Genomic DNA, 19,884 nt, shown 5'->3' on the forward strand with positions numbered 1-19,884 from the left:
CTTGGCAAGTAAGTGCTGCAGACTTTTCTATTTATTTCACTACATGGAATGTACTTCATCTTCACCTGCTTATATTAAAATATAATCTAACAATATATTTCCAGCTCTCAAACTGACATTTCATTAATTTTCATAGACATCTGAGCATATTTTAAATGGTAACTTTGTGCATAGTGAGTAGGATTTTTCAACTTCTCAGTAATTTTTTTTTTTAATTTGTAGCTTTCCTCTGTTAGAGCATGTAATGTCATGGGGAGCTGCACTGCTGGAACATCTTTAATTGTGAAGCACTACTGTTCATATCTTGTGATCTCTGCTGATAGTACACAACACACAAAATATGTTACCTCCTTGCTGTGGATGAAAACTTACATTTCTCCCAACAAGTACAGACCATATTTTTAAATAAGTCAGTAATGAAATGACATGGGCAAGGATTAGGGTCTCAGGACTCAAAAATGGGGGGAGAAAGACTCCTACAAATGTACCTACCCAGACCTCAGGCAAGAAAACCCCAACCCTTGTGCAAGGTCCTTTGCAGGCAGCAGGGTGGAAACAGGATGAGGGGACAGAGGGAGACCCAGCGAGCAGCACCAGGCCAGAGGCCAGACAGCCCAGAGGGGTCAGCGGGGCTGAAACCCCTGTGCTGGAGCTCTCTTTGCTTGCTGCATTGAGTGCTGCTCTGGCCTGGCACAAACAGGCCGGTCTCGCACCTGCTCCAAAGGAAGGATCTGCCGCAGCAATCAGTTGTGGCTGCTGAGGTGGCCCCAGCTGTGGGTTGGGTCACACCTGAGCAGCTCAGCTTAGCAGCTCTGCCTTCCCATGGCCATGCGAAAAGCTCCAGAAGTGCCTTGTAAAGTGGCAGCCGTTTCTGTTAGAAAGAATAAATTCCCTGATGGCAGTAGATACTAGAAGGGATTAGGTGTCTCCTTGTACCACATGTCTCACTGTACCACCATCCACATTCCCAGACTGGAGGCGAGGGTTTGTGCAGACACTGAGCGCATTTTGCAGGGGGATGTACCGGCCACACTCTGATGGTGTCCTCCTTGCTGGCAGGAACAACTGAAGCCACCCAGTCAACATCATGTCCAATTTGTGGGGAGGGAAAGGTGTGACTTGGTGTTAGGATGCTCCAGTGGAGGCAATAAGACTGAGCCCTTTTGCAGAAAATGACATATTTGTGGAAAGGCTTGGAAGGAAGTATTTAGAGAGATGGATCAGCCAGGAGCATCCTACTTGAGCTGCTAAATGAGAGCTCAGAGGGAGCAGCTGGACCCAGAGTGGAGCAGGGATTTTCCTTCCCCTGTGTCTCATTATTGCTCCGCTGGGAGTTGCATAGTCCATCCAGCACCACGGGTTTTAGTTTAAAAGGTGACTCAGCAGGAAAAGTGGTGTTTGAGAATCTATGATTCTTGGCTGTAATAGATCTTACATAAAAACATTATCAGCAAAAATCCAGCATTTCTCTGATATATTCCTGTCATTCTCTATTTAAAACTCTAAATTAGTGTTTCTAAAATTCAATAGCAATGTCTTGGCAAAGATGCAATGTGAGAATGACAGTTTTCCAAAACTGATCTTATGCCGTATGCCAATTAAATTGAGGTGCTGTGCTCTATGATGTATCTCCTTAGTACTTACTATACCCATTAAGTCAAGGGAACAAAAAAATCAAGCTTACAATTAAATCTTGATATTTCATCTGAATATAGCACATTTTTGTGTGTGTTTTTATCAGTCTTTAACTAACTCATTCAAAGTTTGTTTCTGTAACAAATTAAGAATGAAAATACTTTCAACTATATCATGCATCAGAAATTCATTGACTAAGTAATTATAAGTTTGTTATGAAACAGCTGTTATGGGACCTCAGCCTGGGTTTCCTAGAAGTAGACAGCCTCAGTCAGTAAAGGAAAATAGACATTTCATCCCAAGATTTTCAAACTAAGATAGCAAGCAGAACAAATGGTCAAAATATTCTGACACATTTACAGAATACTAGAGGAATATCTACCTTATTTAAAAAAAAAAAAGTCATAAATTGATTAAAGTAGGTTATCTTCCCACATCACTATTTTTTCAAAGTCATCTCAAAAGAAAAAAAAAAGTTAGGGATTAATTGTAAAATAAATACCTTTTTTTAAATATAAAATAAATGGACTGACATACAGCTCTCCAGAGGTAAGTCAACTGATCCGAAAGGCTTCCTTCTCACGCTGACGTAAGGAGTGCCACCAGCCTCATGGCCACAGCCTCTCACAGTCACCCTCAGTGGACTGGCACATGCTGCAAAGAGGACGACGCACGACTGTGCTCTGACATCTTTAGACTGCAGATTTCTCAGGGTCAGTTTGGTTCTTGGGTCAGCAAAATCCACATATTTTAAAATCCTTCCATATGTTTAGGGAACTTGGAAGATAGGCACACAATCCTGCCCATGCCTTCCTAGTCTGCTGCAACATGAAGCAAAATGGGTCAGCACAAACCACAACAGGCAACAGCTGGGACAAAGGGGATGCATGTGGACTCACTGGATGGACATATTCCTCCTGGGAAGGAGCATGAACCTCCACTAGTGATGGATGTAACTCTTTAGATCTTTCCAGAAGAAGCATTCCTCTCATCCTGTCCTACCTAAAGATAGTAAAAAAAAAAAAAAAATATCAGTAGGAACATAAATACAAGTTGCTGCTCTCATTTCTGTTGACAGGAATAAAAAGAGTTACTTAATGTTGTTTTTTCTTTGCAAATCATGAATAGCTCACAGACTTGGAGAAGAAGTGAAAACTGGTTTACTATGAAAGCAAAATATGGTTGCAGTACTGCTCTGCCCACCTACACAATGACAAGAACAGGACAAAGCTGCAAATCTATTCCCAAGGCAAAGTGGATTCTAAGTAAGAGGGGGTGGGAATAAACAAAAAACATCTTAATAGGAAGCCGTAAGATACATATGGCTTAAACTATAGCTCCTGATGAAGATACTGGCAGTACAAAAGCTCTTAGTGGCATTGCATTGTCTGAAATCCTTGCAATACTCGGCATTGAATTTAAATCTCAGAAAATACATTAAGGATGATTGTGTACTAGCCAGAAAAAGCAAACTGTTCCTTCCTGGCTCTTGATGAATCATGTGAATGATGCGGTAGAACAGATAGTGCACTAATGATCAATACTTTATGGAAGGCTGCCTTGAGCCGACAACTGAACTCCATAATCTGTGTATTACCGTTCAGAAGATTTTGGGAGAATGCAAGGGGTCTTTAAAAAAACAATCCCCAAACTTTACAGTGAGCAAAAGCAGATATTTCTCACCTCATCTCCAAACAGCTGTGATTCTCAATCAGAGTCTCACAAAAGCAGAAGTCAAACCAGAAGAAATAGAAGGAGGAAGTAATCACATCCATGAGGAAAAATGCAGGTTAAAATCTAAGGAGAAGAGGGTCCAAATAAACTCACATAATGAAATCACATGGGTGTTTTGCAAGTGAACTTCATGAATGGTAATGAAGTCAGAGCAGTTATGCCAAAATATAGCTGATTTATCAAAGTAATGTATAAAATATTAAATACATTGTAGTATTAGCAATTCTGTATAGCATAACAGAGGACATAATACATAATGGTGTACACTGTATGGCTGTCAACATACTGCTGAGATTTGGCTCTGTATACTCCGGGCTACTTTTGTATATCTGAGCAATGATTTTTTTTAAACACGTAATCTGAAATTTTACATTATCACTTCCAAGAATATTTTATGTAGATTTCTGCTCACCAACTAGGATTAGCTGCTGCCTAGCAGGGTGAGAATAATTCAAATTGCATTCATTGCTGCTGTAATTATTTTAAGTGACTTCTAATCAGGATTTAAGGACCATGCCTATACTCTCATTTTTAATTACAAACTGAGGTTTGAAGGACTTTAACTTGACTCAAGTGGCCCTGATGCATGCAGCTCATGACTCATTCATGCTAGCCCACCAATTATTCCATTGTGGTGAGGGAAGAGAAACCAACCTTTCTTTTTAAAGAGAAATCAGTCACTAAAATATGTCACTCTCGAAATCGCAATATCTTAAAATCTATGTTATATAATGTGATGTTTTTGGAACAAGCCGAAACAACAAATAATTTCAACTAGATCTGCAAGTCAATGCACCTGATAGAGACAAGTTTTCTTTAATGAGAAACATTCTACTGATTAAGAAATCTCTCTTTAACCGAATTTCCAAAATAGGCTGCCTGGCAGAATTAGTTTTAAATTAAAGCTCTCCAGGAGCCGCATGCTATCGATATTGAATTTGGAAGCCACGAGACTGTGAAAGTCACATATTTTCCAAAGAAAGTCTTGGGAAGTGGGTAAGTATAGCTGGAAGATGACTGCATTTTAAATACGACATATTTCCCTCTTATCTGGGTGCAGGCAACCAGAGCACCTCAAGCCTGGGAGAAGGTTTGGTGCGGGGAGGTAGGGTCTGAGGGGAGGCAGCAGGAGGGCACCGCCGTGCCTCCGAAGCCCCTCTACGGCTGCCACCGCTCCAGAGCTCCCGGGCCCTTTGCCCAGACCCTGCGGGGCCACTCTCTCAGTGCTGGCAGAGGTACCCTGCCTGTCTAGGCAGAGCATGAACGCAGCACATGTCCCACCTATCTGATAGTGTATTCAAGGTGTTTGAAAGCTACCCCAGCTTCTTCCAACGCAAAATTTTGTATTCAAGTCAGCTAATAAAATGTCCTAAGGACCCCTGTTTTTTTCTTTTTCCATTCCCCAAACATGCTTTTAACATTATGCCTTTTCTCAGACAGTGATTAATCCAACAAGAAATTCTTGAGTTTCGAGGTAAACGTGATCAAATCTGTGGAACTGACTCAAAACCGTTACAAAACCAGAGTGATCTTGACTTCCCTCTCACCTCATTAGAAAACAAACTGAATTAGAAAGTCCATAGAAATAAGACAGAGTTGTTCCAGGACTTGTCTCCTTGCCTGTGAGTGATTAATATGTAAAGTCAGCTGAAAAACATTTTTTTCCTGGCAGGTGAAAACAGAGATACCAGGACCAAATTCATCTCCGGTGACAATTCATTAGGCTCAATAGAGTTACACTAGGGCAGCTTTTAACATTGTTTCAGAAACAAAACATAACATAAACCTCTCTGCTTCTCAGTGAATAAATATTGAACAGGTATTTCTGTCTTCATTTACCTAGATTGCCTTAAAGGAAATAATTTACAAAGCTATGAGACAATTTCTGTTTATTCAAACAAACAAGGCTTTTATCCTCACACATCTGTGTCTTCTAACCTAGAAAATTAATCAGCTGTGTTCTGCTAAAGATAAACTAGTATTTTTTTAACTAATTAGGCTGAATGCTCCAGCAAAGCATTTCTGAATAGGAGCGTAAAACACTATCCCATTTAACATGGTAATCAACAGAAGCATCCTTTAGTGTCACTTGCTGTAGGAAGCCACTGGAGTACCTCTCCTCTGCAGGACACAGGGCTGGGGATCAGGACACTGGGCTTATTTTTTCAGTGCTTTGAAGAAACTCCTCTCACATCCTGATCAGATAAAACTGCTTGAGCTGTTATGAAGCTTAACTAGTAAGAACCTTACTGTGACGGCCCAGTTGTCTGTGAGCAAACACAAAATGTTTAAAAATATGGTTCGGGTGGTGACTGGCATACTTACCACTGCTCTAAAATTAAAAATTCTTGACTGTTAATGTGTTTGTGAGTTATGTAGGTTCCCACTGGTTTTGCTTAGCTTTTGTTTGAGACATAGGGAAGACAGAAGTTCTAATAATAGACTCGATGAAAATCCCAGCCCGGCGTCTCAAATGGAGACACACCATGGTGAGCAGCCAAAACTCCATTATTCCCAACAGCACCCAGGGCAGAAGTTCTTTTCAACTGTAACAGAAAAACATCCTCACTAGTTCCATGCTCCTGGGGTGGGGATAACATGGGATTTTCTCTTCTTCTTTCTTTAAAGCAAACAATTCAATAGCGCAAAGAAACCGATAATGCCTACAAGTCTCACTGTGTATAAGCCACCCTTCACCATCCAGACCCTCTAATAATGCACAAAGAATTATGTAGTTTATGTTAATCTACAGCGGGGAATTAGTAAAGGAAAGTTATAGCATTTTACAATTGTACTCTCACTAGTTCTCTTTCATTTTCTGAGGCATTCTCTGTATAGACAGACAAAGCTTTGGGAGGGCGGTAAATTCACAAAAACCAGTTGAGACTCCCATCAATTCTTATCTGTTATAAAGCATAAACTATTACCTGTAAAGTGCTCCTATCTTTACACATGGATGCAATTAATGGGAAAACTCTCAAGAGATTATTACAGCCTTTTATTTTAAATGGGCTCTTCTGTGATGGTAAGTATGAGCAGGCAGGGAAAGCCCAGGACTGATGGGTGGCTGAGAAGGGACTTCTGCTGTATCATTCCCTGGTCTCAGAGGTCACATCGGTGCTCTTTTTATCCTTTCTCTTGTTTCAAGGTGACCATTCACACAGATTGCTACTCACACAGATTACAAAAGAAGAAAACCCTAATGTGGCAAAGGAGAGACAAAAAGAGAAGATTTTTTACTGTTTTGTCCATTTAAAGAATATTTTGTCTGTTTTAAATACGCCAGAAAAGTTGAAATGTCAGAATTCCCCTAGTAAAGATGCAGTTATACAAGTGTTCATGCCAATATAATGTCATAGTAGCTCTGTGAAGCACAGCAAGAGTGGTATAAGGAACTTGATAGCAGCACATTTCTGCACTGTGACTTTTCACAACAGGATTATGTACATGTATATACCCTACCAAAATGGCTGCTTTGATAAAACTTACCAAGCCTGAAAACTATAGGGTCTTTAAACCCAAAAGCATTAGTATGTCCCATTTTTGTGGTGTTGTCGGGCTATAGTAGGTCGAGACAAGAGTCCTAAGGATGAAGTAGGGGATGAAAATTTGACAGACAGCTTGGCTGCATTTGTACCAATCTTTTTGGTGTAGTAAGTTTTCTTATTGCCACCACACTAGATTTACATTTTTTAACCTATTTCTTTGCTAAGCTGTGGATATTTTCCCCTCATTTTTGACAATGCTGGTCAAAACTGTGTTCTTATTTATAGGCAGCAGCTCCATTGCCCTGCTGGGAAAGTGAGGAAGGCAGCAAGCAAGCTTATTTTCCTACTTAACTTCTAAAAATATTGAGCATTTTTTAATGTTCATGTCATTATAAAGCAATAAAAAGGGGCCTCTTAAAAATAAAAAAGAGAAATGAAATTTGAACCTGCTCCCAATTGTGTTAGTTGTAGAATATATGCTTTTATTAGCAACTGCATCAGGCCCAGAGAGCCAATTTTGATCCTTTCCAGTTCAGTCTGGAATTAGAAGCAGCAACTTTTGTTGTTGTTGTTGTTGCTGGTGGTGGTTGGTTTGTTTTTTTTCCTGGCTGCTCTCACTCAGCTGAACAATTCCCCTTAGCAGTGAGATGAACCTCTCTGAGGTCATACCATCCACCAACCTTCTGGTGCTGAGATACGGCAAGATGAATTTAACTGCATGATGTTATTCTGTTCTGTTTCTTCTATCTTTCAGGGACAGATCCCGGCTCAGAAGGACACTTTAATTCAATTTGGATTCTATACTAGGAACCTTGTATATAGCCCTTCCAGCAGTGTTCCTTTATGAAAGAAGGCTGCACCTCAAAGATAACTGGTTGCCATGCAGAAATCAAGTTATTAAGACAACTTCATATTTTTTCAAAATTCTTTTTGTGTGTATATGTCTCACTTAGTTACTAATGCTGTGGCCAGGAAGTGGGGGAGAAAGACAGAAATTATTCTTTTTTTTGGTCTGAATGTGTATTCCCCTTTTCAGTCATTTGAAAGAGAAAAAAATACCCTACAATGTTTATCATCAATTAATTTTTTCCTGAGTTCTACAAACTCTGTAATTTGAAAAAGATACTCTTTCCTACACCACACCAGACTCTAGAATTTGTTTTTGAGCACCACTTTCTTTGATGTAAGAATTTTAACGTCTTTGTATTCCACTTACTAATCCTCTCTATTTCACCACTGTAGTCCTTACTGTCCCAGTCAGACCCCATTCAAACATCTACACCATTAGTTAAACCTAAACATCTCCTAAGACCTGCCTAATTGCAGTCCTAAGATTCCTAGCATCATCAGTAGCCTCCTCCTCTCAGTTTATGAACAGACACTCTGGAGAAATTCAGAAAGTGAGCCGCTCTAGAGAAACTTCCCCAGTCACAGGGATGGTCCGATTATACAGAATTATAAGGAACTGCCACCATTTGAATAACTGATCTGGGAAAAATGCAATTTCTGTATATATTAACTATCCCATGGTGTTTTGGGCCTGTACATTTTTAATTCCAAATCATGGAGTTTGCCTTAATGATATATTTAAACATAATAAATTCATGGGTGTTCTACATTATGAGTAAATAACATAAACAATGCAAAAGCAAAAAGAGCAAAAAATAGCTAAAGACTACAGCTGAAAACTATGAGAGAAATACAGAGCAGCTATATTATGGAAAAATAATACAGCTCAGCTTTTCTGTACAAGTCCTAACGCAGTTTTCCCTTCAGTGCCAAATCCTTCTGGATGATCATCAGCAGAAACATAGTGAAACTCTTCCTCTTTAAGCATTTTCTGTTCTCTGCATTGTTTCATTCCCCCCAAATCTTACAGATCTGCGTCAATATTCATCGGAATTTATTGACACAGGCTCTGCTAAGTGTTTCCATTTAATTAAATGGTTTGGTTTTTTTCAACACTGATTGACTCAAGTCCCAGCTTCCATTAATCTTCCCTGCTGACCATGACAAAGCTCTCATAAATTTGTCCCACTCACACAAGTGGCAGATCGTTTTTCAACTTCATTTCATGTTACGCTGTGCGAGAGAAGCTTCTTGTTCCCTTGGCCAAGGGCAGTGCTTGTTAAACAACTACGCGGCACTTAAGAACCAAGTGACAGCTTCTGGTTTTGTTAGACCAGGTAGCCTCCAATATAACTCGTTACAGAGCAAAGCCTGAACCAGATTGCCAAATAGAATAGGGTTTTGAAACTATTGCAGAAGTGTGTTTCTCTCTTGCATAAATTTATTTGTTATTAGACAGAAAAGGTTTCTCTTAGTTTCAGCTGCAATACTAAACTAATATGTAGAGGGTTTACAGACATTTTTCTTCTAGATTGAAAACAAGAAGTGAGCTGTTCAAGGCCACACAATAGACAATTTCAAAATGAGGTCTCCGAGAGCTGACTGTCAGCCAAATTCCCTGATAAACACGATTTTACAAAACCATTACCAAACAGTGTTTTGAGGCCTGCAGAGCTGAGTGGTCTCACCCATTGTAAACACATTTTCTGCTGGTCCGTTCAGGGGAAACTGTTTCCTCTCCTCCCTTCCACCTTCAGGAAGCTGAAGAAGAAAAGACAGAGCAGATGTATGTATTCATCCACATGGCAGAGAGAAGTTTGGAGGTAAAGGATAGACAACTGTGTGCCTTGGGATGAAGGAACAGTGAAATCCCATAAATCAGCTTTTTGGGAAGACTATAGAGACCTTCTAGAACAGCAAAAGGTATTCTTGCACGTTAGCTTCATCTTCTTAAAACCGCCTTTGTGTAGACAAGTTTTACACTGTCATAAGAGGACAGAACACAGCAGTGGAGATGTGGCTAGGACAATTAGACCCATGATCTGTCACTAGCTAAGTAGTAGACACCTAGTCCTAACTGCATCTAGGATATTTCCTCTTTAATAGAGAAAAGGACAAGAATAAATAGTCTATGCCCATTAAACTAAATATAAGCTATCAAATTTCCAGCTCCAGCTTTTCTGCACAAGTCCTAGAACACTGTTTTCCCACAGTAGCAAATCCTTCTGGATGATCAGCAGCAGAAGACATCATGAAACACTTTAGCTGTCATTAGATAAGTAGAGGATACCTAGTCCTAACTGTATGCAGGGTATTTCTTTTTTAATAAGGAATAGGACAAGAATAAACAGTCTATGGCTATTACATTAAATGTAAGCTATCAAATTTCACTTTCTCCCTGGGAACTTCCACTCTCCTCAGCCCCTGTAAAACTCTGGACAGCTCTGGGGTAAGCATCCTTTTGGGAAACTATCAGCTCATAGAGAGGCTGCAACAACAGTACTGGTCAGGGTGACATTGAACAGCATCTCTACTTTATTATGCAAAATCAACCTTTTCCTGACAGAATTAAAAAGGGAAAAAGAAATAATTTTCTGTAGCATAGGAGGAATTTATCACTTAGCCAGAATGTTTAACTGAGGTGACAATGAAAACCCATCCGGTTGTTGGAAGTGATATGCTGTTAATACTTATATAATTTGATTTTGTTCCATTTTTACCTTTGGGGAAAAAAAATATTGGGTAGGGCAGCTTTCAGACAAAGCTGAAGAATGAAATTTGAATGCTTCAATAAAGCTACAAGCACCTGAAAACAACATCAGAATGATAAGTGTTTTGTAAACTTAACTGGAGTAGGCATTACACACATCACTGCAGTTTGGAAATACATTATTTCTAGAACAGGTAATCGAAGAAATCATGTCAAATTTCACAATGCTAGTAGCAATTATATTTGCCGAGGTTATCCCTTGCTACTTACCCTGTTCAGACAGCAACATTTTCTTCCTTCAGGCAACTCCAGGACCATCAGGAGGACTGAGTTATTCACGTGCCAGCAGTACTGCCAGCTGGACCGAAACCTGAATGTGCTGAGTTTACATAGGAAAAAAGGGTCCAGAGAGCTGTGAGAGGGAGACTGAAAGTGAAGGGCGGTGTTGTACCTGAAGAGGGAGAAAGACAGGGAGAGAGAAAGAGAGGAAAAGAGAGGGAAGGGAAGGGAAGGGAAGGGAAGGGAAGGGAAGGGAAGGGAAGGGAAGGGAAGGGAAGGGAAGGGAAGGGAAGGGAAGGGAAGGGAAGGGAAGGGAAGGGAAGGGAAGGGAAGGGAAGGGAAGGGAAGGGAAGGGAAGGGAAGGGAAGGGAAGGGAAGGGAAGGGAAGGGAAGGGAGAAAGCCCAATCATACAACAGATGCTCTCAACTTCATTGCTTAGCTCCAAAGACAATGAATAGGCAAGGACAAATTCTGGGAAGCTTGATTCTCTCTGACTAACCTGTTTTAGGGCAATATTTTGGGAGTAAGGCAATGCATGTTAGCCAAATGAAGATTTTGCTGTATGGCAATGTTCAATGCCCTGGGAAGAAAGTGCATTTGATTTCAGAAGATAAACATTTTCCTTTTTCCTTTCTTCACATCAGCTAGAGTTTAAAAGTTAATCGTTAGGCTTTTTACTAAGTGTTACCTTGTCTACACTGATCAAATGTTTCTCCACTCCCACTGATACAACCATTTTATTAAAGACTGGATGCTTTTCTTCTCTTTACTGGTCAGATAGTATCTCCATAATCCCTAGTACCGTCTGTGTTGTACACAGTCGTGCTGATGGTAGCAGAGCTGCCTGACTCTCTGCATCACATGCCTTTTGATCACACAACACAGGAACTTCAAATGTGATGCCAGGAGAAAGGGAGAGAGGCACAGTCCAAATGAAAATTAATTTATCCTGCCCAAGTCCAGTCTTTTCCTGAGGCAGAACAGCAGGGTAATACAGAGACAAGCTAACTCCCTTTCCCAGAACCACACAAAGCACAAATAGAAGAAGCCCTATGAAGTCATACCGTCCTCTGACTTATCACTGTAGAATTGTCTTTTAATGTATATTGTACACTACAGTACACAACCACTGAAGCAACCAACATTTCCCTTAGGATTTTATTCTACAATCTACTAGGTCTCATTCTGAGGAAATAAAGGGATAATAATTGCAAAAGCTTGCCATCTGTCAGATTTTAAAAGTCATATATAAAAAGTTACGTACAAAACTACATTATAAGGTCATGGAGTAAAACACTCCAAAGTTTAGAAATGCGGAAATTAATGCTAGAGTACTCAACCTTATGCACATCTACATGATGATATATTCCCCAGTTAAACAATTGCATACTCTTTTTTTTTCCTGCCTGACCCTGCCTCATTCAGAATGGACAGAGCTCACTTAATGAGCTGGCTGTGACTGCTTTGCCTTCTCCTCATTTTTCCGGTTTTGGATTCAGGCACTACACATAAAACAAACTCTTCTGAAGATTAATCTCCTTAAAGGCTTTTCTCTGGTGCTCTTCACAATACCGTTTGGATGTTTTACACACACTATGCTCAGGGCAACCTTGGGAGCTGCCAGGAGTGGTGTTAATTCCATCTGACAGCCAAAGAGCCCAGGCATGGAGCCCTCCCAATGTTTGAGTGCTCAGTCTGAACCCCCAGAGCCTAAACGTTCAAAATACTTGGACTTATGCACTACCATATCTACCCCAAGTGCAGCTGCTACTGCATCAGTTACAGTGAAGTGTGTGAAATACTCCTGGCAATCAAAGCACATGTCCCCGGTCAGGCTCTAGAAATCAAGGGGTGAAAGCAATGAGAATCAGTGCAAAGCGCTGGTTTAATGCTGGATAGAGCAACGCCCCAGACTCCACAGGCTGGTCCCAGTCCATTTACAGGCTTCTACAGCCTCACGCTCCCTGTACAATATCTAAGAGCAAGATTCACAAACTTGCTGATTCACAAACCCTCAGTGGAACCTATTTCACATTGCATGAAATAAATATGTATTTGCAGAACTAGAGAAACAGAAAAAGCTTCAAACTTAACAGATGGGCATTCATGGACATGCATTTATGGGTAATGGGTGCAAAACCAAGGAGCTGAGTTCTGATCCTACTTCAGGTGAATGGTTTAACTATTTTAGTCAAAATGGAGCAAATTCAGCAGAGACTACTGAGCTTTTTCAGCCAAAGAATGCCATTCACTAAAGTCACTACCATACATTGGCTGGTTAAATAATTGAGGCCAAGTTTCCCACACCTAAGTGTATGTTCTAGAGACTGGAATTCTGGAAAAACACTGGTGGCAGTGCCTTTGGCAGTGGCACCCTGTGTTGTGCAAAACTTAATCTAAAAGGTAGGCTCTGAAAGAGATTCCTAATCAAAAAAGACAGGCAAAAGAATGGCAATTTGTGAATCTTGACAACATTTAGTTGTAAGATAGATAGGTAGTTACTCAGCACTGTCAAGACTTAGGAGACTTAGCTAGAATAGGAGAATTACTGGCACAGGTGTAGGTACCTGGTCCCCCACTGAGGTCTCCCACTAAAGGTGTGGGAAAGAGGCAAAGTTCCACATGATGTTCACGTTGACATTAGGCTATCCCACCACATTTAGACCTATTGAACAGTACTCTGTTAATGGTTTATTTTCAGCTATATGTGTGTTTGTGTTGTTGCTCCCTGTTTTCTTGGAACCAAATTCTCTAACAATCCCAACTGCATATGTGAGAGCTCTCATCTAGATCAGAACTGCACCAAACTTTTGGCTTCTGATTCAGATATGACCATTTTTGGCCTGAGAACTCAGACTGTCCGTCACAGACAGCAAAAGCAGTGTGTTATCAGCCAGGTATCAGTGTGGAACACCACCATAGTGTATTTATATACGGTAGTATGTTGTAACATATCTGCATTGATTTAACCCTAATGCATATCTGGTGTCAGAGGTCTTAGCATGAACTGGGCCTTTCCTGGGTCTCTGATTAGGTGCAATCATACCTAAAGGAGATCATACTGCCACACCCTTATTCTTATCTAGTCTAAATAGAGTCAACTGGCATGGGTAGTGTATGCTGCAAAACATGTACACCCAGCCATCTTTGGAGGCAATAGTACAGCAAGAGGCCCTGGTATCCCAGGCCCAGCACCAGGCTCTATGGAAGAGTGTGCTTTAATGGGAACAGACTTAGATGCTTCCCCATCTGCTCCAGGCTTGATTCAGTGTGCCCATCCCCCTCAACCTGACTCTGCCCTTTGTCTGGTTGCTCCTAAGACACATCTCCTCCCTTCGCTAGTCCCAGAAGTGCTCTACTTTCTCATCCTACTCCTGGCCCTTTTGCATAGCCAACCATCTTCTACTCTTCTGCACTGCTGCTCACTGCCACATCTTCTTCTCCGTCATCCAGTAATCTTGTTTACTCTCGTTTTCCCTTTCTGGTAGCTCAATTATATTTTTCTTTTCCTCCACCCTAGGTTTCCAGTTGTCTTCTAAACTATGTGTCTGTTCCAGTTGTCTCCTTCAGCCTTGCTCCCCACTCTCACTGCCTGAGCAGTTGCGGCTCTCCTGCTGGCACTGAAGCTTCTTTTCAGATCTATTTGTCCTTTTTTTCGATTTCACAAGTTCCTAGGTTGTTCACCAAGCTGCTTGGGAGACCAAGAGCACTGACTGCTCTCAGAAGTTCCTGGTCTTGACTGAAGACATTTAAGTGCCTCTGACTGGAGCTCTATGCCAAACTCCCAATTTTGCTCCCCAGTCTGACTCACAGTCCAAGTTCTTCACTCTGTTTGACACCCAACTTTCCAGTGTCTCTGTTCCAGCTCCCCCTTGTCCCTTGTACATTTGAACTGGGTAATTTAGTCTTTCAAATGGCTGGATCAAGGAGCAGGAGGAGAATTGGAGAAACACACAACCCATCAGGTGTGGGCGTGTAGACCACGCACAATCACAACAGCCCAGAGCTGCAATGGCAGGAAGAAATGCTGCTCCGCTCCACATTCAGAGAAAATGACACTTTCAGGGCATTTATATGCTGGAATTTCAAGATGTGTGAGCTGTCTACATTGACTTATCAAGTGTGTGTACGTTTTCATGTATAAAGAAGTCACTCCTCACTAAATGCCAAATGCGACTCCAAGCCAGAAACTGCTGGAGTTTCTAAGCAAAAAGATAGTTCTGATAATATATATTCTCTCCAAATTTCTTCTACGCTGATCTCCCTCTTGAAAAAAGAGAAGTTATTTGTTTGTAAGAGCCTTAAACATTCTTCTCACCATTCTACCAAACTCATCCACAATGGAAAAAATAATTTAAAGGGAAAAAAAACCCAACAATGTGTTAATGCCTCTCACAGAGAGCAATCATCTGAAGACTAACACTTGAAGATCAAACCAGAGAACTGGGTATAAGAAAAACCTCCCCTAACGTGCTGCAGGAGTAACCTCTTACCTTTTCAATGGACCAGCCAGTAGCATGGCAGTATGATGAACACTCAAAACAACAGAAACCAATCCAAAGCACAAACACTGAAAAAGTAAAAATCAAGTCATTATTGTCTCTGATTTGCTTTACCCCATTCTTGTAAATTTAGCACACAAACAATGGCAGATACAAAAGTTCTACTTGAATAGAATGAACTATGTGCAGAAGACAGCATGTGTGATACCTTACATCCACAGACAAGTTTATCTAGCATTTTTCTACCTCTGTAAGGGATACACCAGGCTATTTTAAAACAGTAATTTTGGTTGTTTCCCTTGTAAATGTTTTTTTCACAAGTTTTAATTAAATATAACAAGAAAAACAGCAATTGGGTTAAATACCATGCTGTGAGAGTAAAAATACCCAGTAGTCAAAGAGAAATAATAATGTAAGAAAGACCTAAAATGCTAATGACATACTATGAATGTAATGATCAGCTGATTAGCCATTTAATTTCTCGTTTGAAATCAAATTTACATACCTAACTTATCAATTCAGATGTGACAGTAACATTAAAATTAAATATGTGGTTTGGTATTTCAGTAAATGACAGCCATTGGTTAAATAGCAATAATACTAGCCTTTGGGACAAACATCTAGAGCACATTGCCTAATTCATTTCATTTTCAAATGAGCAAAGCCTGGCTCTGAATGCCCTGCTTTCCTACAAATATGCCCGGAAGGACTTGTTGTTAACTCTGGAGACTGAAAGATGATGGCTGTAAAAATAAGCCCCATTTATTATGTCAAAACCCAACCTCTGAAGCAGAAGGGGACTGTTCAGACAGCAGAGCAGCTCCCCAGAGAGGATAGATGCTTCGGATATGGCCTGTACAGAGCTGCTCACCAGGCACGTTAGGCCTCCCAGGCTTTCTAGCAACTAATAACTTGTAGGATTACACTCTCAAGAAGGAAATATGAAATTTTGAAGCCTTTTTTAGTGAGAAACAACCCCCCCTTCCCTGAAAATTAATGGCTTATGTAATATTTAACCCATTATTTTTCAGGAAAATGGCCACTATGGATCACACATCCATGAAATTTGGGCTTGCTTCTGATGCTGTTGAGTGACTTCAGGGACATCAAGAATAAAATTTGGAGAAAAAAATAAAGATATATCTCTTCTGATGCATTTTCCAGTACTGCTAATTAATGCATTGTTGATTAGGACCATGTGTCTGAGATAACTATACTTTATAACAACGATTCCATTATAAATTCCTATTTATAAATCTGGGAACAGAGACACATTGCAATCTATCACGAATGGATTATCACTCTGCTTTTTAAATATAGTTGAGAAATAGTATGGAAAAGTAAAAACTTTCTTCTTTTTAACCCAGAGAATAGAATTGGACTTCCCCACAGACAGGTTATCTTTTCTTCCATTTTCTCTTTGTGACAAAGACACTTGCCTGGAATGTTAATTCACAGAGGAGAGAGAAAAGAAAAAGAAAAGCCTGGCAGATTGGGAATCTGTCCACTACTGCATATTTGGAATGATGGAAACACAGCCTAAGGAGATGTAGAAACAAGTCATAGTGCAAGTTGCGTGGCAAAACTTGCATGCAGAAATCACGTGGCTATAAAGATTGTCATATAGGGCTGGGGGTAGTCACATGATTATCTTTGCTAACAGCATGTGTATATATACATAGTGCCCAGGTATATGCAAGAACAGAGAAAACATTCTTTGCCTTGTGATGTTTAAGGCTTTTAGTCACTTATGTTGCTACTTACCGTGGTTATTTGTCCCATCTGCACAGCAATATGCTGTGCGTCAACTTGTGAAAACTATAGGAGATCACCACCTACGTAAATAAGAACATAAATGGGAACATTTATGGACTGAAAAAACAGACTGAGATGCTGCATTAGTTTTGCCTTTATTCCTTGTTGAGTTTCACATACTTGTTTTCCCAGAATTTGCAGTCACTCAGCATAGAGCACTTTCTGTGTTGTCAGTCTCACAAGCAGCCTGCAGTTTCAGAGACAAGATTTGTTGTAAGCTTATTTCCTTTCGCTTCTTAAGTTCTTAACAAAAACCCCAACTTTTCTATCTGTCAAACGTTGCCATGCCATGAAAATTAGTCTGGTGGATGTGGGCATTAAAGTGCTTCCATTTTTCTAGCACATATTTATCTCAAAATGGTGTATATACATTCCATTTACAGTAAAAGAGAAAACCTGGCTTTGCAGAAGCATGGAGGATTAAAGGGAACATTGCAGAATAGAAAGTGAGGCTGCAGAGTACCCTGCCTTCTGGGCTCTGCACCACCCTTCTGTTAATAGCTGACCTCTGCTTTTGGCAGCAGTTAGGAGGATAATTTAATAAAGAAAAGTGCTGTCAGAAAACTGTAAGACTAGTATATTTTAAACTACACATTGTTCTTGGAGAATATTGCACAGGACACAGGTTCGTCTCCTTGACTCCCCCTCTGAAAAAAGTCTTGTGGAAAGAATTCAGACTCTGACGGTCAGCCCCTCACCTAACTGCCCCGAGGGGCATCGATTAGCAAATCTGAAGATTATAGTGACAGAGTGACTGTTGGCGGCCCATATTTCATCACAAAAAAGAGCTAAATTTGGCAGCTATGCTGTCATTTCATTGAAGGATAAGGGAAAAGATGTGCTTTGTTTTTCAGGAATATTCAAATCGTGAAAGTTTGTGCACACTGGCCCTTTGGTTAAATTAAAACCCAGTGAGCGCATTCGAACCCTGACAGCTAGATGATGAGCCTCTGTTTCCAGTTTTTACTGGCTTAATAAGCAACCAAGTTGTCACCACGGCATAAAAGAGTCATGGTTACGCCTCTGCCATGCCTCCACTCCAACGCTAAGTCACCAGAAATTGCTGAAGAGTCACTCCGTTCATCTTCTCCCCAACAGCCCTAATGGCACTTTTGGAGCAGGCAGACAGCATGAGCGACAGCAGCCCTGAAGCTACTTTAATGTGTTTCACAGACACAGGCTGGCATTTGTTACCTGAGGTTCAGGGATATGCGTCAGTGTCTTAATGCCTCTTCCTTCTACTTCAAATGTGCTTTAAGCGCTTCTCCGCTATCCCAGAAAGTCAAGACCAAACTGCAAGCTATTAGTTACTGCCTGGAGTAGGAGCTAGCCACAAGCAGTGCAGAGGGAAGAGCTTAGTCTTGAGATTATTTGCCACAGCTCTGTATTCAAATGATTTTTGCACCAAAAGGATTTTTTTTCTCTATTTGTTAACTAAACTTTTGTTATATAGATCTGCCAATGCAGGTTTTGTAATGAATAAAAAGCCCATGTTGAGTTTGAAAACAAAACTGGATATAAATCTATCCAAGGGAACTTGTATTTCTTGCAATGACAAAAAAATCACACCTTCATATTTATTAGTAATAACAGGTAGCATCGCCATTCCCTGTCAATGCTATCAGATGATTTGCAGAGAGATAAACATAACTGTTGATTAATCCTCACAACAAACAGAGATAGAAACCAGCATCCAGAACGTGACTGATTTCTTTAAGGTACTGTAATGAATCAATGTCATATTGCTTCTGTTAGATTTCTGGATCCCTATCATCTAGGCCTGGAACTGAGCAACCCTTTCATTCCATAGCAAGATCAGAAATGTTGCAGTAAACGGGGGTTGAAGGCCAGAACAGTTCCTTGGTGTATTAACCATGAAACAGAGGGACAACACAGCTGCATCCTTTCATAATGCCCAGGATCTTCATACTTCCTAGGACAGCCATATTCGCATCAGTTAAACTCATCAAAGTCGTAGCACTATCCAACCTCCCATTTGTATATTTATTTATTGTATATATTCATTCAACAATAGGGAAGGTAATAATTACTTTCTTGGCCACTGATTTTTTCCCCACAAATCTCTATGACCACAAGATTCACGTGCTCCTCTTTCCTCTTTTAACTCTATTGCCTTTTATTTTGATAGCATCCCTCTGGCTGCTCATTTTTTTAATTTGTCCTGGGGTTTTGGCAATTTTTTCTGTCTTGTGTTGACACCCCTCATTGCTGATACCTCACTGACCATGAGTTGGGATGGAGGGAGACGCTGCCTCAGACTCAATGCAAGTGGTCAGGGTTGCATTTCTTAAGTGAGCTGATGGTACTGATTGATAGAAAATACTTGCAAAGTGATTTCTGTGCTTTTTTGCAACGTAACTACATCTGCTGCAGGCTCACAGGAGGAGAAAGCAGCTCAGGAGATAACACTGATGGATTAGTGGAATGAGAAACTTGTTCCAAAGACAGCTTTGCTGCTGATCCTGTTTGTCACACTTGAATGAAAAGGAGGTGGGAAAACATTATCCTTCATCGCAGCTGCAACAGGTGGGCAAATCACACGCTAGGTTTGGGGGTTGTTATAAACTGGTCCCAAATCAAATATCACTATAATTCTCTATCATTATCAGCATGCTCCTCAGTTTCTGTTTCTTCATTTTACCTAATCCATCTTATTTTTATATTTTCTCCTAGCTCAGTCCCAGCTCCTCTTTCTAATTTGCAGCCGTTCTCTTCATCTTTTGAATGACGTGTCAAGTAAAAGACTGCAGGAAGAGTGAGGAGCCAAAATGTCAGAGAACTGCCCCTCTCCCCACGCCTGCAGCACTTTGCAACTCCCCGGTTCGGTGGCAGTGCCTGCAGCAACTGCCT

The sequence above is a fragment of the Platalea leucorodia genome (genome assembly GCF_965183815.1).
Source record: "Platalea leucorodia genome assembly, chromosome: 4".
Lineage (NCBI taxonomy): Eukaryota > Metazoa > Chordata > Aves > Pelecaniformes > Threskiornithidae > Platalea > Platalea leucorodia.